Source organism: Ambystoma mexicanum, chromosome 1p, assembly GCF_040938575.1.
Source record: "Ambystoma mexicanum isolate Mex_15411 chromosome 1p, UKY_AmexF1_1, whole genome shotgun sequence".
Taxonomy (NCBI): Eukaryota; Metazoa; Chordata; class Amphibia; order Caudata; family Ambystomatidae; genus Ambystoma; species Ambystoma mexicanum.
In genome coordinates, this window is record NC_090921.1 from 646,187,506 (window position 1) to 646,203,179 (window position 15,674).

Here is a 15,674-nt window from a genome sequence, read left to right on the forward strand (position 1 = left end):
TCATTTTTTAGTATTAAGCCTGAGGCTGTGGAAGTGTAGGTCCGAGCGTAATTTCAGAGGGAGGGAATTCCAGGCTAAGGCATCTTGTACAGGGAAGCTAGTGCCCCTGGCTCTTTTTAAGTTGAAGCGCGGGGTGAAGATACAGCGGGAGTTGACAGATCTGGTAGGTCTCGTAGATTTTTTTAGGTTGATTTTGTCAATCAGGTATTTGGGGGCGCCCATATTAAGGCATTTGTGAGTGATGGAGACAACCTTGAAGTAAATTCTGTCCTGAATGGTAAGCCAATTGTGGCTCCTTCTGGTTTCAGAGATATGGTCCCTTCTTGGGATGCTCAAGGCAGTCCTTAAAGCATTGTTTTGCAGGGTCTGAAGTTTGTTAAGCACATATTTGTTGGCTCCTGCATAAAGTGCATTGCAGTAGTCGATTTTGGACACAATTAGTGCTTGTGCTAGGATCATGCGGCTGTTAGTAGAAAGATAGTTTTTGCATTCGTAGATAAGTTTGCAGGTATAGGCTGTGGGCGACGCAGTAGCGTTAACCTGTTTTTTAAAGATTTATTTCAGCATCTAGATTGAAGCCTAGGGTTTTTGTTTCCTTGGCCGTAGGATCAGGTTGCTTCTATGTTAAATGAGGTGTATTTGGGATTAAGTTTTTTAATGTAGGTTGGGGCACCTAAAATTAGAATTTCAGTCTTCTCATCATTCAAGCATAAGCTTTGGGAAGCCATCCAGGCCTGAATGACGAGATAGGTTTGATTAAGTCGCTCACTGTCAGCATCCTAATTGTCTGATAGGATCAGTATCTGGGTGTTATCTACATAATTAGTGTAGATGACATACAAACGGTCCAGTATGTCGAATAATGGTTTTGTAAAAACATTATACAATGTTGGGGAGACGCATGATCCTTGTGGCACACCGCAAGTGATGGGGATGGGGATGGGATCAGTGGTGTCTGATGGAGAGAAAACTCATCATTCTGTTGTTTAAGAAGGACTTGATCTACAATGCAGCCTCAGGAGAGAAGTTAGCTGCTGATGATAGATGCTCGCAAAGTATATTGTGGTCTACTAGATCGAAGGCAGCAGAGAGGTTGAGTAGCAAGAGTAGTGCACATTGTCTTTTGTCTTTCATCTGGTCAATTGGCGTTTTAAGATCTATGAGAGCAGTTTCAGTTCCATGGAGGGGTCTGAAACCCGATTGTCTGAGACATAACAGATGATTTACCTCTAGGTATGACTGGATTTGGAGGTAGGCAGCTTTATCAATAATTTTAAGTAGGAATGGGACTGTGGTTATCGGTCTTTAATTAGTTGGGATCTTGGGATCCAGAGACGCCTTTTTCTATAGGGGGAGTACCCATGCATCTTTCAGGTTAGTAGGAACCTGGCATGCTTTGAAGGAGGCATTTATTAATCTGGTGATAAAAGGTGCGAGATCACTCACTGCATCTTTTATCATTTGGGAAGGGCAGATATTGCCTTGACACCGTGACGGTTTGAAGGAGGATATGACTTTTATGACCTCAGTTGTAGATACTTGGGTGAATTTAAATTCTGGTAAGGTGTTGGTGAGAATAGTGGAGTCTAGTTTTTCAGTTAAATTGGAGCCGATGATGGTGAGTTTTTTTAGAGGCAATTTTCTTTTGAAGGGTGGCAAGGGCATTTTGTATGCCTGTGCACCAGGTTTTATCTTTAGGGTGAGAATTGCCAGGGGCTATAGGGGATTCTAATTTCCTTAGGACACCAAAATGTTCCTTGATGCTAGTACTAGCGTTCTGAATCCTGTCGTCGCATGTTTCTTGTTTGGTTCTGCTGATCTCTGCTTTGTATCGAGCTGAGATTTCGGATACTACGTTTACACCATGGTGGATGGCGGATTTACCGCCCCATTCCAAGGTGAGTGGGGCGGTAAATCCCCATTTCCCATTTACCCTTCCCCATTCCCATTTTTGCCCCATAGGGCATAATGGGAGTGGGGAAGGTGCTAATTACGCCACCGTAAATTACGGTGGCGTAATTAGCACCATGGTCCCTTAGCGCCATGGATTTTAACGCCTGCAAAAAGCAGGTGTTAAACTCACCATGGCGCAAAGGGACCTCGGAATCAGGCGTTAAGGGTCGACGCCGTAAACGGCGCCGTTAACCCCTTAACGCCTGACTCGTAATGAGGCCCTATGTCTTTGTTCTCCTTGGAAGGAAGGTACTTCCATGTGATTTCACATTTCCTTTTTTCAGATATAAGGGCTTTCAGTTGTGGCGTAAACCAGGTGTTAAGGAGGTCTTTGGGTTTACTCTTGCAGAGTTTCAAGGGAGCAATGGAGTCTAAGGCAACAGTCATAGGGCGTCATTACGACCCTGACATTAACCATGGCGCTGTTAGCGCCATGGTTGACGCTGGTATTTTACCAACTCTGCCATGGTGAATGGTGGAATTACCGCCCCATTCCAAGGTTGGCGGGGCGGTAATTCCCCATTCACCATTGGCCCTTCCCCATTCCCATTTTTGCCCCCATAGGGCTCAATGGCAATGGGGAAGGCGGAAATTATGGTACCGCAAATTGCGGTACCGTAATTACCTAGAAAGTCCCTTTGCGGGTTTCTTCCTTAACGTCTGATAAAACCAGCCGTTAAGGTCGGGACCTGCAAAGGGACCTCGTAATTAGGCGGTAAGGGTTCAACGGTGCTGACACCTTTTACGGCGCCGTTAACCCCTTACCGCCTGGGTCGCAATGAGGCCCATAGTGTTATTAAAAAGATCTATTAGTTCTTCAGGGTCTTCAGTGTGATTGGAATTCAGTATTGGGAGCAAGATAGGGGTACGTTTTTCGGCTGTGATGTTGTGCTTATTTCTAGTGAGTAATGGCGGTGCATTCGTTTTAGTTTTGGTAGCTGGGTGTTTTGTATTAATGGTGAAAGTGATGAGGAAGTGATCAGTCCAGGTTATTGGTACAATGGCGGTAATTACTGTGGGGCAATTATGGTCTGCAAGCCAGTCCAGGGTTCGCCCGTTTGAATGGGTAGGTTGAAGGATTCTTTGTGTGAAGTTTAATTCACTTAGGGAATCTTCCAAGGATTTAGCGGCCTGGTCGTGAGGGTCAGAGAAGCCCAAGTTAAAATCTCAGAGAATCATAATTTGTGACGTAGGTTTGGTATTGTCTGAGAGCAGTGTAATAAGGTCCTCTTCGAAGTTTCCTGTGGGGCCGGGGAGCCTATATATGAGATGGACGGTGAGGGTACTAGAATGGGAGGTGCTATTTTGACTGTAATAAGTTCACACGATTTCGGTGTGGGGGTGGACACTGGTCTAAGTGCCAAGTTAGTTCTAGATATGAAGGCGACCCCTCCTCCTTTAGTGTTTTCTCGATCTACTTGGCTAATGGAGTAGGAGTCTGGAATGGCAAGCATGAGAGAGGGACCTGCGGCGGCATGAAGCCATGTTTCTGATACAGCTAGAAAGTCAAGGTCATTGTTAATGATTAAGTCAGCTATGTCAGTTGCATGTGTCGCAAACTCGCGATAGATCTGGTGTTTATCAATGCGCCTTTGATGACATCTGGCTTAGTTTGAGCTGGGGAGTGGCACCGGTTAGTTTGGGTTGTAATAGTAGATGGTTTGTTTTGCTTGGATTTTAGTTTTTTGAATGGTGGCTGAATAACGGTTGGTCATGGTAGACTCTGAGATGTGACGAGGGGAGTATTAGTGGTAGGAATTTTCTCCAGGTAGATGTTCAGTGGCGAATCTGCAATGGCAAGCCTAGATGCAAGTCTAGTGTTTCTGTGGATGCCATGGTATGGTTGGTTCGGGGTGGGTTTATTAGTGAACTTCTCCAGCCACTGCTTAGGGTTAAGCGTGGAGGTGCTGTTAATGCTGGATTGTTTTAATATGTTTGGGAGTAGTTTAGGTAAGAAAAGGGTAGGTTTGATGTAGTTGGGGTGTAATGTCAGTTGAAGTGGGGGGAGGATGTGCGTCAGTTTGGTCTCGCAGGGGGACGACATTGCCAAAGTGAATTGGACCATGTAAGAGCCTAGTATGAGAAATCCTAATAGTGGGGCATGAGCTAGCTTCAAGAAGGACCATAGTCAATAACTGCATATTAGGCAGGGGTAGGTGACTCCCTTGAAGCATGTATTTACATACAGACAAAACACACTACGCCTCATTACAAGTTTGACGGTGCAGGGAAAAAGAGTAGCTGCAATTCCATTACGCACTTGTCGCAATGGTATTACAACCATTTTTCCCAGACCCCCAAATTATACGTTTGAGAGGATTTACCGCCAGTGGAATTACCGCACAATATATCTGCCGACGTTTGGAGGAAAAGTGGTAGATTGTTGCTGGAGGTAAATCCTCCACTTTACAAAAGAAAATCAGCAGATTCACTACGTAGTAATTCTGACAAAAATCCCCATGGACTCCTATGGGAATTACACTGCTCTACCACCATTTTTTAGCCCGTGGTGACTCCACAAGACAAGTGGTGGTAACGGCAGAGGCGTTGCTAGGGGGGGGGGTGCTGAGGGGGCTATAGGCCCGGGTCTTTTGGTTATAGCCTTGGATAGAAGCTAAGGAACTACAACCAAAAGACTAGCTAGCTCTGAGTCGCGACAATTCTAACATTAGTGTAGCCCCAGATCTTTTCCAGACCTAGCAACTGCCCCTGGGTAACAGTAATCAAGTTTGTCAGTAATTTGGCAGATTTAAAGCCAAACTGCCACCAAGCTTGTAATAAGGACCATGTGCCCTGTGAAGCATTAAACTTCTCGTATTGGTATTTTTTCTATTTATATTTATTTAGCACAAACCTAGAGAGGCAGAAATGTAGCACTGCACACATGATTTGGAGTGATTAGGTCGGTGGAAGAGGAGGTTTCATGTTATATATAGTACTTTGGATATCCTATAATGCTATTACATAGGAGTAGCAGTCCCTAAGTGATCCCTAGATATTCCCTGAAGAGCAGGGACTTTCTTGTGCTCCTTCCTGAACTGTAGGTGTGGTGGAGAAATCCTGATTGCGACCAGGATGGTATTCCAGTTGGCTGTGGGTCTAGGGATCGGTTGCCTATAATAAATTGTTTATTTCTTGGAAGTCCCGGGGCCAATTTGGAAGAACATTCATTAGCACTTGTGCCATTGTTTGCAGCTCATTGTCGTGAGCTGTTTAGAAAATCATCCATCACTTGTGCTTAAAATTACCAATCACCAATTTCCAGGAGATCTCCGATTTAGAATTCTGCCACCAGTGTTCGTACTTATGTTACCTATTTACATAAATCACATCAAAATCTGAATTGAATTGTCTCAAGCTGCTTAAAAGGAGGTTGTTAACACACTCATTGGCATGCATTTCAACAACCTTGTCAGCCCCACCGGGATTCAAACTTGTAGTGTGAACTGCATGTCACCACCACATTCCAATCACTCAATCCACGATGTATCCTTTAGGTGCGGAATCCTCTTTGTGTGCACTTTTGAATCTTACATTTCTATCATCCCATAAAACATAACTAAGGGTCAGTAAACAGATCACCAGCACAAAACTTTTTTTATATATATAGTGTTCAATACTGGTTAATGTTCAGCCCGTTTCCAAATGCCCAACATCTTCACGTACAAGGAACGGATGCATGGGAAGATGAATGACTTTCTAAGAAGTACACATTTTTCTCATGCAGGGAAGCTGATACTAGAACCAAGGTCTCCTGGTTGCACATGCCCCAATCTAAAGTAGTCCTGCACACAATTTAGAGGTCACTACTAAAAAATGTACATGATAGCTTTCTCAGAAAAGCCTTTTTCCTTTGTATTGGAAGAATAGTATTTTGCTATTAAACAGCTGGTCACTGAGGCAATAACAGTGAACATTGCTCGTTTTGTTTGGCAGGTTGGTCAATGATCTATGTAGTATTAGGAGACTTTTTAACATGAATTGTAACTGGACTACAAGAGTGTGGAAATAAGGAACAAGTTACTTACCTGTAACTGTTGTTCTCCAGCATGGGTCTGGCATGGATTCCCATGCTCATGAATATTCCCCGTCATCAGGCTGGGAATCCTTGGTAAAGAAAAAATCAGTTTCAGTTTTGTTTCTGTACCGTCTTTCTACTATTAACCAATCACTGGTCTCTGGGTCATACTGCCCCCAGCCAATGACTGCCCTTTACCTAAGCCCCTCCTCTGGCAGCCATCTTCAGATTTGGTAGCACGTAAAGTGGCAGTAGGACCAAGAGAAGAGCCGCAGAGGGGTTGGAGGGAGGGTTTGCATGTGAATCCATGCCACACCCATGCTGGAGAACAACAGTTACAGGTAAGTAACTTGTTCCTTCTCCAGCATGAGGTCTGGCATGGATTCACATGCTCATGAATACAAGAATACATAGTAGTACATACATGCACAATCACGGGAGGTGGCAAGGCTCAATATTAAGCATTTCAACAACTCAAAATTAAGCATCTCTTACCTCCTCACCAGGCTCACCTTCAAGCGAACTGGTTGCGCAGCACTGCCTGGCCGACTCTGGAATCCTCCCTGGAATCCCGGTCGACGCAGTAGAATCACGTGAAGGTGTGTGTCGACCTCCACGTAGCAGCCCTGCAGATGTCCAGCAGAGGCACACCAGACAGGATCGCTGTAGTAGCAGCAATCGCTCTCGGACGGCCGGGCAACGGTCGGTTTGCCAACCGGTGACAGTGCATGATGCAGCCAGAGAGCCATCTGGAAATGGAAACCTTCGAGAGGGCCTTCCCCTGGTTCACGGGTCCAAAGTTCACAAACAGTTGTGACGTCTTCCGAAAACTCTTTGTGCGGTCCACGTAGAACTTCAGCGCTCTAGCCACATCCAGCGAGTGCAAAGTCCTCTCAGCCGGCGACAAAGGCGACGGGAAGAATAGGTAACACCAAGGGCTCGCTGAGATGGAAGTCTGACGGCACCTTGGGCATAAAGAAGGGGTGCGTCCTCAGCACTACCCTCATCTCGTGGAATGTCAGGTATGGAAGTTTACAGGAGTGGGCCTGGATCTCTCCCACTCGTCGTACGGAGATGATGGCCACAAGAAACGCTGTCTTCCACGACAGGAACTTCAACGGTGCCGAATGCAGCAGCTCGAATGGCGGGCCCCGCCTTGGTTAGCGATAGCAAGTACGGCAGCACTTGGGGGGCTGTAATCAGCAGAGGGTTGATCTTCTGTGCACGGCACCAGACAGAGAACCTTTTCCATTTATGCCCATAGCACTTAAGAGTCGAGGACACCCTGGCCTTTGCAAGGACCTCCTTACAGTCTGCCGGGATATCGTAGCCACCGAACTCGAGCGCTGCAGGAGCCAGGCCTGCAGGTTCAGCGATCCTGGGTCGTGATGTAGGATGGCGCCTCCTTCCCTGGCGAGAAGGTCCACGTCTGTTGGCAGTTTGACTGGGGGGGGGAGGCTGACAAGTCCAGAAGGTCCGGGAACCAGATCTGCCTTGGCCACACCAGTGCAACGAGGATTATCCGCCACCGGGACCGTCTGAGTTGACTGATGAGTCGCAGAAGCAACAGCGGAAACGCATACAGGAACAGGCCGTCCCAGGGGAAGTAGAATGCATCACTCATGCCCCCCGGCTGGGGAAACCTGCTGGCGAACCTCTGGCACTTGGTGTTTGTCACCGTCGCGAAGAGATCTATCTGGGGATTGCCCCATCGTCGGAATAGCAGATCAACCTGGTCCTGCCAGAGATCCCACTCGTGGCAAGAGCGCAGCTCCCTGCTGAGTGAGTCAGCGACGGTGTTCTTTACTCCTGCCAGGTGGAAGGGTACCAGGAACATCACGTGGGCAACAGCCCAGTGCCACAGATCCTGCGCTTCCTTGGATAGGGCTGGGGATCTGGTGACCCCTTGCTTCCGGATGTAGAACATCATGGTGGTGTTATCGGTGAAGACCCTCACCACCTTGCCCTTGAGGGACGGGAGGAACGACTTGAGGGCCCAGAACACAGCTCAGAGCTCCAGGAACGTTGATGTGTAGTGACCTCTCCTCCGGGAGCCAAAGGCCTCTTGCGTCGAGATTTCCGGTGTGTGCTCCCCATCCTTCCAGGGAGGCGTCCATCGTCACCGTTTCCTGATTTGTCGGGGTCTGGAAGTCCATACCCGCCGGTAGATGCGCGCGGTTGCCCACCATCGGATCGCTTGGCGGAACGTCTCGTTGAGGGAGATCTTGTCTTCGAAATAGCCCCTTACTTACATCCAACGGGCGTCGAGGAACTCCTGCAGTGGTCGCATCCTTAACCTGCATAGGCGCACGAGATAGATGCACGACGACATCATGCCGAGTAGGGACTTGATGGACCTCACCCTGGCCATGTCCATGTCAACAACCGTTGTACCTTGCCCAGGATGTCCTTCGTCCTTTCCTCCGACGATGTAGCCAATCGTGCCACTGTGTCGAGTCTGGCTCCCAGGAACAGGGCGTCTTGCGACGGTACCAAGTGGTACTTCGCGAAGTTGATCGAGAAACCCACATCCGTGAGCAGTCGGACGGTCTTCGCCGTGTGATTGACGGTGAGTTCTCTTGACTTTGCTCGGATGAGCCAATCGTCCAGGTAGGGTACACTTGGATCCCCTGCAGGCGCAGCTGCGCCACCAACGGTGCGAGGCACTTGGTGAAGACCTTCAGCGCCGACTTCAAACCGAAGGGTAGGGCCTTGAACTGGTAGTGTCGCCCTTTGACTACGAAACGCAGGAACTTTCGATGTCCCTTGTGTATTGGGATGTGGAAGTAGGCATCCTCCAAGTCCAGCGACGATAGGAAGTCGCCCTCCTCCAACTGTCCCAGCATGTGCTGAAGGGTGACCATCCGGAACTTCTGGGACTTGATGTATTTGTTGAGGCGGTGAAGGTCCAGGATGGGTCGCCAACCGCCGGTCTTCTTTCGGACGAGGAAGTACCGCGAGTATAGTCCGGAGCCCCAGAGCCTCTTCGGGACGAGTTCTATCGCACCCTTTTTTAGCATTACTCGGACCTCTAGAAGTAGCTGTGGCACGTGGTTTTCCTTCCTGGCCACAGGTGGTAGATGGGGACACTTTCTTTGGAATTCCAGAGTGTGCCCGTGGGCCAGAGCATCTAGCACCCAACGGTCAGTGGAGATGGACTCCCACACGCTGACGAATTTCGCCAGCCGGCCTCCCACTGGGGTGCTCAGGTGGGGGCCCGACGTCACGGCCGGTTCAATCTTGCTTCGCCGCGGCCTTGCCGCCTTGACCTCCTTGGCGACGACGCCAATGTCCTCCGGCCTTGCTGCGGCCTCTATAGGCCTCCTGCAACGATGAGTGGGCCGCTTGGCGGTACGACGCGGAACCGCCACCAAATCCTTTGGAGGCACCTTGAGACTTGGCTCCAGGGGTCCTAAAGGACGGCCGCCGTTGATGGAGAGAACCCAATGCCCGGGCCGTCTCGGTTTCCGCCTTGATGGCCTGCAGTAACTCGTCCACTGCCTTGCCGAACAGGTTGTTCCGGGCGTAGGGCATGTCCGGTACCCTGGTCTGGACGTCTTGACGGAAGTCGGTGGCCTTGAGCCAACCGTGCCGGCGAAGGCAAACGCTGTTGCCCATCTGGCAAAAACCGGTGTCAGCGATGTCCGTGGCCACCGTGAAGGCGTGGTCTGACACCACCTCGTCTTCCTATAGGATTTCAAGGGCCTCCGCCCTCTTGTCGTCTGGCAGGAAATCCAGGAGGGGAGCGATCTTGAACCACAGCTCCCTGTCGTAGCGTGCCAAGATCGCGAGGGCGTTGGCCGCTTTGATGGTCGTCGACGCCGACGAGATGACTCGTCGTCCCATGGCATCCATCTTCTTCCCCTCGCTGTCCGGTGGGGAAGTGGAAGTTGATGTTGTCGCCCCTGCCGACTTCTTCTTGGCCGCTGCAGAGACCACTGAATCCGGGGACAGCTGAGGCACATTGGGGTACTTCTTCTCATACCGGTCCCTCTTAGCAGGAGCCGTGGATGGGTTCTTGAGCAGCGATAGTCCTTTATCCCAGATGTCATCCCGTAACGGGACTGAGAGGACTGTCTTCCTCTTGGCCTCCCGTCGTTGGTAGAGGAAACCTTCCTTCTTCTGCTCTTCGGGACAAAGCTGGAAAAGCTCTGATGCCCTGGCGATCATGGCGTGAAAGGAGCCAATTTCGTCGGGAGGGGAGGCCCGGGCAGGGGGTGATGGGAGATCCGTCCCGTCGTCACCACCATCGTCTTCTGTCCCCGTTGTCGCCGTCTCTGTTCCTGTCTCATCCCTCGGAGGAGGGGAAGGGGGGAGGCTGGAAAGGCAGGGGGGATGGATTTGTTCGGTGGGCTCCCCAACGGTCCAGGCACCGCTGGATTGTCCGCTGGTGGTAAGGGCAACCTCATCCTTATCTCTGTACAAAGGGTCTGGATAGCCATCAAGATCACCCCTGAGTTGTCCTGTGGCACAGGCATCGGTTGCGACGGGAGCGATGGCTGGAGCGTGGGATCTTCCATATCCTCGTCGGCTCCACCGTCGCTCTCTCCGTCAGCCTCGTCAGTGTCCCTCCCGTGGGACCGGACTTCCTCAAACCTCTTGTCCAGGATCTTCTTGACGCCAGACAGCTCATCTTCGGAGGTGGTATCTGTGTCCGTTATGGCTACCGTGCGCCCCCTTTCTCGTCCCGGGGTTTCACGGGGGTCTTCTCGATAGGTTGAAAAGATGATTCCCTTCGGGGTAGCAGGGAAAGTCGATTACACTGGGGTAGCCTCCACAGGCTTTGCCAGGGCACCACGACTCCTTCAATCCAGGGCTTCACCGGGTGAATCAGGGCCTTCACGACCCTGGCCCCGTCTGGGGCCTTCACCTTAGGGGGAGGGTCACCGCCTCACCCCCCCTTGGCTTTCTCCATCGGGATTGACTGGGGCTTCTCCCGAAGCTTACCCGGGTTCTCTGACTTCTGTTTCCCCGAGCAAGAGCGTTGGGGCGCGGTTGATGGTGTCAGGGTCATCACGCCCTGCCTGGCAGCCGAGGAGCCTCAAACAACGGCGCTCCTGGTGCCCGCGGACTCGCAGTGCTTTGCCTTGTGTTGGGCCCCCATCGCACGAGTGCCCTGAAAGGTCTTAGAAGACCGCTCGTACTTCTTCTTCTCACCTGCTGCTGGGCTCTTTCCTTCCAGCCAGTGAGTGAGTCGAGTCTGACGGTCCTTCAAAGTCCGGGCGGACATGTTCTTACAGAATGCGCAGTCCTCCTCCACATGGGACTTGTTGTCATGAAGGCAGTAGAGGCACCGGGAGTGCTCATCCTCCTTAAAGACATTCTGTAATCCACATCCAGGGCAGTTTCTAAACAGCTTGGATCCAGTAGGCGTTGTGTCTCCTTTGTCCTGGGCCATGTCCACGCACAGTAGGCCTCAAAGATCTTCCGGAATCCTCTAAGAAGAGAAACTCAACGAAAGTTTGCCCTTGAGGGGCGTAGAAAAATTCCGAAACTCGTCCCCGTTGATCGGAAGAAGAATTGATGGAGCTTGAGGCTCAAATTGACTGAAAAATAAGAGAAAACTCTCAGGAAAAAGACAAAACGCAGTAAAAGCTCGAGAGCTATAGCACGAGGACTCCCAACACTTGAAAGTGCGGTAAAAATCTGAAGATGGCTGCCAGAGGAGGGGCTTAGGTAGAGGGCAGTCATTGGCTGGGAGCAGTATGACCCAGAGACCAGTGATTGGTTGTTAGTAGAAAGACAGTTCAGAAACCAAATTGATTTTTTCTTTACCGAGGATTCCCAGCCTGACGACAGGGAATATTCATGAGCATGTGAACCCATGCCAGACCCCATGCTGGAGAATACAAAATTGTTTGCCCAAGGAGTCACTAGTCCCTTTTCAAAATGTTAGTTTGGAGCCCTACAAAGGGACGTGATGAGTGTTCTGTTTTTGTTAAGCAAATCATTACTTCTATGTCTGGATCGGAGAGACACCGAGTAAGTGAACATCCACAAGACAGGGTGCACATTGGGACTTGAAGTCCAAAGTCCAAACAGACAAAGCGCACTAGAAACAAGATTAAGCGTTACGGACCGCCTGGTAAGTTATGGAAATGGCTTGATAAATTAAATAAGATCTTTTTACTCACGTACAGTGCCTATGCACAGAGGTGTAGTGCTGCATCGTTGCTCCTCCTCTAGTGCAGCCCAGATGCCAATCTCACCAGCTCCTCTGCCTCTCGAGCATGTCCCTGGGCCAGAAAAAGTTGGTAAAGAAAATTATAACATGGAAGCAGGGCCAGCGGTATGCTTCATTATGTCTCAGTTCCTTTATTGTGGGCCAGGCGGTTTTCTTGAAATGTACTGAACAGGCAATATCCAGGTCCCCCTACAGAATGAATAGGAACAGCAAATCATCTAACACATATACAAGTGACAGCCAAATGATTCAATGAGATGAGTAATGAACAAACCAATAAATATTGACCAAATCTATAACCCTTGCAAGACCCTATAGGCAGATTCCAAAGAGATGTGTGGGCTTTGTGGCTGGTTGTACTGAGCCCTGCAGATCAGCTGCATACTGGCCATTTTTACCCCCTAAAAACAGTCAAATACTCCCACCAAAATAAATAGGGAGAACATTACTCCAAATAGAAACTAGGAAACAAGTGACGCATAGTCACTATCCAACAGATGTTGCTCACTCAGTTCCACGGATGTGTTTGTATAAGTAGAGCAGTGTCACAGGAAGGAGCTCCAGTACTACTCCTTGTTCTGAAAAGGAAATTTAAGGTAAAATGCATGTTTACATTTTCTTGAAATACTAAGTGCCAAGAAGTAGGAAATATCTTTTTCTATCTGTATTAGAGTTATAATGTGTACTAGACAGAAAATGGTACCACTTGGGAATGGGAATTAGACTTACGTGCTATGAAAAGAAAAAGGTTACTCACCGTAGTGACCAACGTACTCCCATTCCAGAGTTCCCTTTCCTGCATATTTATGTGACATTCTGTCCTTCACAACGGCACCAGAGCACTTTTTGTAGCACCAAAACAAGTTGGAAACATTTGTTTATTTTTACATGAAGGTCGGTGCATGTGCGGATTTAGCCCTGCCTTCCTGACCCACTGTTAAGTCTCACACTCCTGCGCTTTTCTGATCACCAAGGTCAGTCATCTCTCATCAGTTAAGGATATTTTAAGAGGGGAATGTGGGTGGGTGTATGGAGGAAAGGAGACTCTAGACTAGGAGTATTTTAGTCACTATGGTGAGTAACTTTGCCAACCCAAACCCTACGTCCCGTCCCCTTACCTCCATACTCATGGTAGATTTGCAAGCACTGGAACAGGATTAATGGGGTGGATGGTCCTCATTCTATATGACAAAGAGGTTTTTGAGAACAGCCCACCCAAATTGAGGGTCAGCTTTGGAATGCCAGTCAAGGCAGTAGTGTTTAGAGAAGGCCGACGGCGTTAACCCAAGTGGCTGCCTTTTTGAGATGGATTCACAGGGGACACATTTCTGGAATGGAACTGAGGCCACGTTAGCTCTCACTAGGTGTGCATGTAGACATTTTGGTGGTTTTAGACCTGTGCAGCTTTTTTAGAATTGGCAAGTATAACAGAAAACGATGTGATGATGCCCAGAAGTCCTTTGTTCTGTCAAGATAGAATTTAAGCGCTTTCATAAATTCCAAGTTATGGAGTATTCTCTCTGTCAGAAGATGGTTCCAGAAAGAATAGCAGTAAGGACATTTCTTGGTTGATATGAAATTCCATTACAACCTTCAGTAAAAAGGAGAGATGAGTTTGAAGGACAACCTTGAAGATTGTGAAAAGTTGATAAAAGCAAATAGCCTGTAACTCACTAACTCACTGTGCAAATGATATAGCAACAAGAAGAACAAGTTACTCTCTTACCTGGTAATGTTCTTTCGATGGGATGGTCCGACAACGTATTCCATCTCTATGACATATAATCACCACAGCTGTGCTGCTTCGGAAAATCTTCGGTGTCTGCGTCCTGCGCCGATGAGGTCGATACGCCGCCCTCGAGGACCTCCTCCGACGGCCGACGTCGCTGGATGTTATAAGTAGGACGCACGACGGCCGCAGCCTCAGTTGTAGTTTTTTCCAAGAACGTGTGGCACCAGTCTTCTGCCAGTCTGACACACAAAGCCTTGCGGAAACGTAAGCTGCAACTGCATAAGAAATTCTGTAGCGGGGAAGGCAGGAAGGGAGCGATATGGAATACGTCGTCGGACCATCCCATCGAAAGAACGTTACCAGGTAAAAGAGTAACTTGTTCTTCGAGGGGATTGGGCCCTCTGACGTATTCCATATCTATGACAGACTCCCAAAGCAATACCAATGCAAGGAGGTGGGAAAAGAATTTAGAAAACAGAAATTTAGAATGCCCAATCAAATTGCAGAGTAAAGAACCGCCTTGCCAAAGGCCAGATCCTGCCCACGGATAGAATCGAGGGAGTAGTGACATACAAAAGTATGTACCGAAGCCCAGGTGGCTGCATCACAGATGTTATGAATAGGAATACCCCTCTGCAGGGCAGTAGAGGCAGCCCCCACAAGCCGACCAGTTGGTCCCTACCCGCCAAGCGGTAACACTCAGAAATAGCCAGAATAATACAGCGAGACAAAGTCTGCTTAGTCACAGCTTGTCCCAAACGCTTTCCAGCGTAACTAATGAAGAGTTGATCGTCCACTCTGACCCGAGACATGCGTGAAATATAAAAGCTTAACCCTCTCCTAGGATCAAGCCTATGGAGTCTATGCTCTTCCTTACCAGGATGTGGAGGAGGATAAAACGCCGGAAGAACAACCTTTTGGCCTAAATGAAATTCTGACACCGCCTTTGGAAGAAAGGAAGGACGAACTCTAAGGACAACCCTGTCCTTATGAAACACAGTGAAGGGTGGCTTACCTGAAAGTGCCTGTAACTCACTCACTCTGCTGTGAGCGGAAGTGACCGCAACCAAAAATACAGTTTTAAGAGTTAACAGTCTCAAAAGGCATGAATGCAAAGGCTCAAACGGAGCACCCATCAGAAACTTGAGAACAAGATTCAAATCCCAACCGGACACCTGGAAAGGTGACGGAGGTAACACATTAGTGAGCCCTATCAGAACTGAGAAATTAAAAGGAATTTTAAAATAGGAACACTCTTCAGACGAGCGCTTAAATATGGACAGCGCCGCCAGGTAACCTTTAACGGTACCCACTTGAAAGCCCCTGTGGGCCAAAGAAAGCAAAAAAGACAGAACCCTGGGAATGTCACATGCAAAAGGATCCACATTCTTAACCCTGCCACAGTCGCAGAACTTACGCCAACGGCAACGGTACAGGGACTTTGTTGCTGGCCGTCTGGCCGAGAGCAACACCTCAATCACGTCTTCAGGGAGGTCCCAATCCTTATACCTCAACCTTTCAGAAACCAAGCGTGAAGGTTGAGGGATCTGGCCTCTGGATGGAGAACCTGACCCCCCTCCCGTGAGAGCAGATCGTCTCAGTAGGGAAGACGACGTGGAGGTCAGATGGACAAGTCGAGAAGGTCCGGGTACCACGTCCTCCGGGCCCACGCCGGAGCAATGAGGATCATCCGGGACCCGAACCTCCGTAACCTCCGCAGTACTTGCGGGATGACGGGGACTGGAGGAAACGCGTACAGCAGTGGGAATGACCACTCCACCACGAAC

At 49.1% G+C, this 15,674-nt stretch overlaps 1 protein-coding gene across 11 annotated transcripts in view; it reads right to left on the bottom strand.

Moving 5' to 3' along the window:
• Positions 1 to 15,674, bottom strand: part of MARCHF2 (membrane associated ring-CH-type finger 2) — a 1,824,254-nt gene that overhangs the window by 1,305,728 nt on the left and 502,852 nt on the right. For 9 of the 11 annotated variants that reach the window (XM_069649684.1, XM_069649689.1, XM_069649693.1 and 6 more), the window contains one exon: positions 12,110 to 12,207. The gene's annotated coding sequence lies outside the window, so the exon portion shown is untranslated. Of the gene's footprint in view, positions 1 to 12,105; positions 12,208 to 15,674 lie in introns of all 11 variants that reach the window. The other 2 variants (XM_069649686.1, XM_069649687.1) reach the window with 1 other exon arrangement.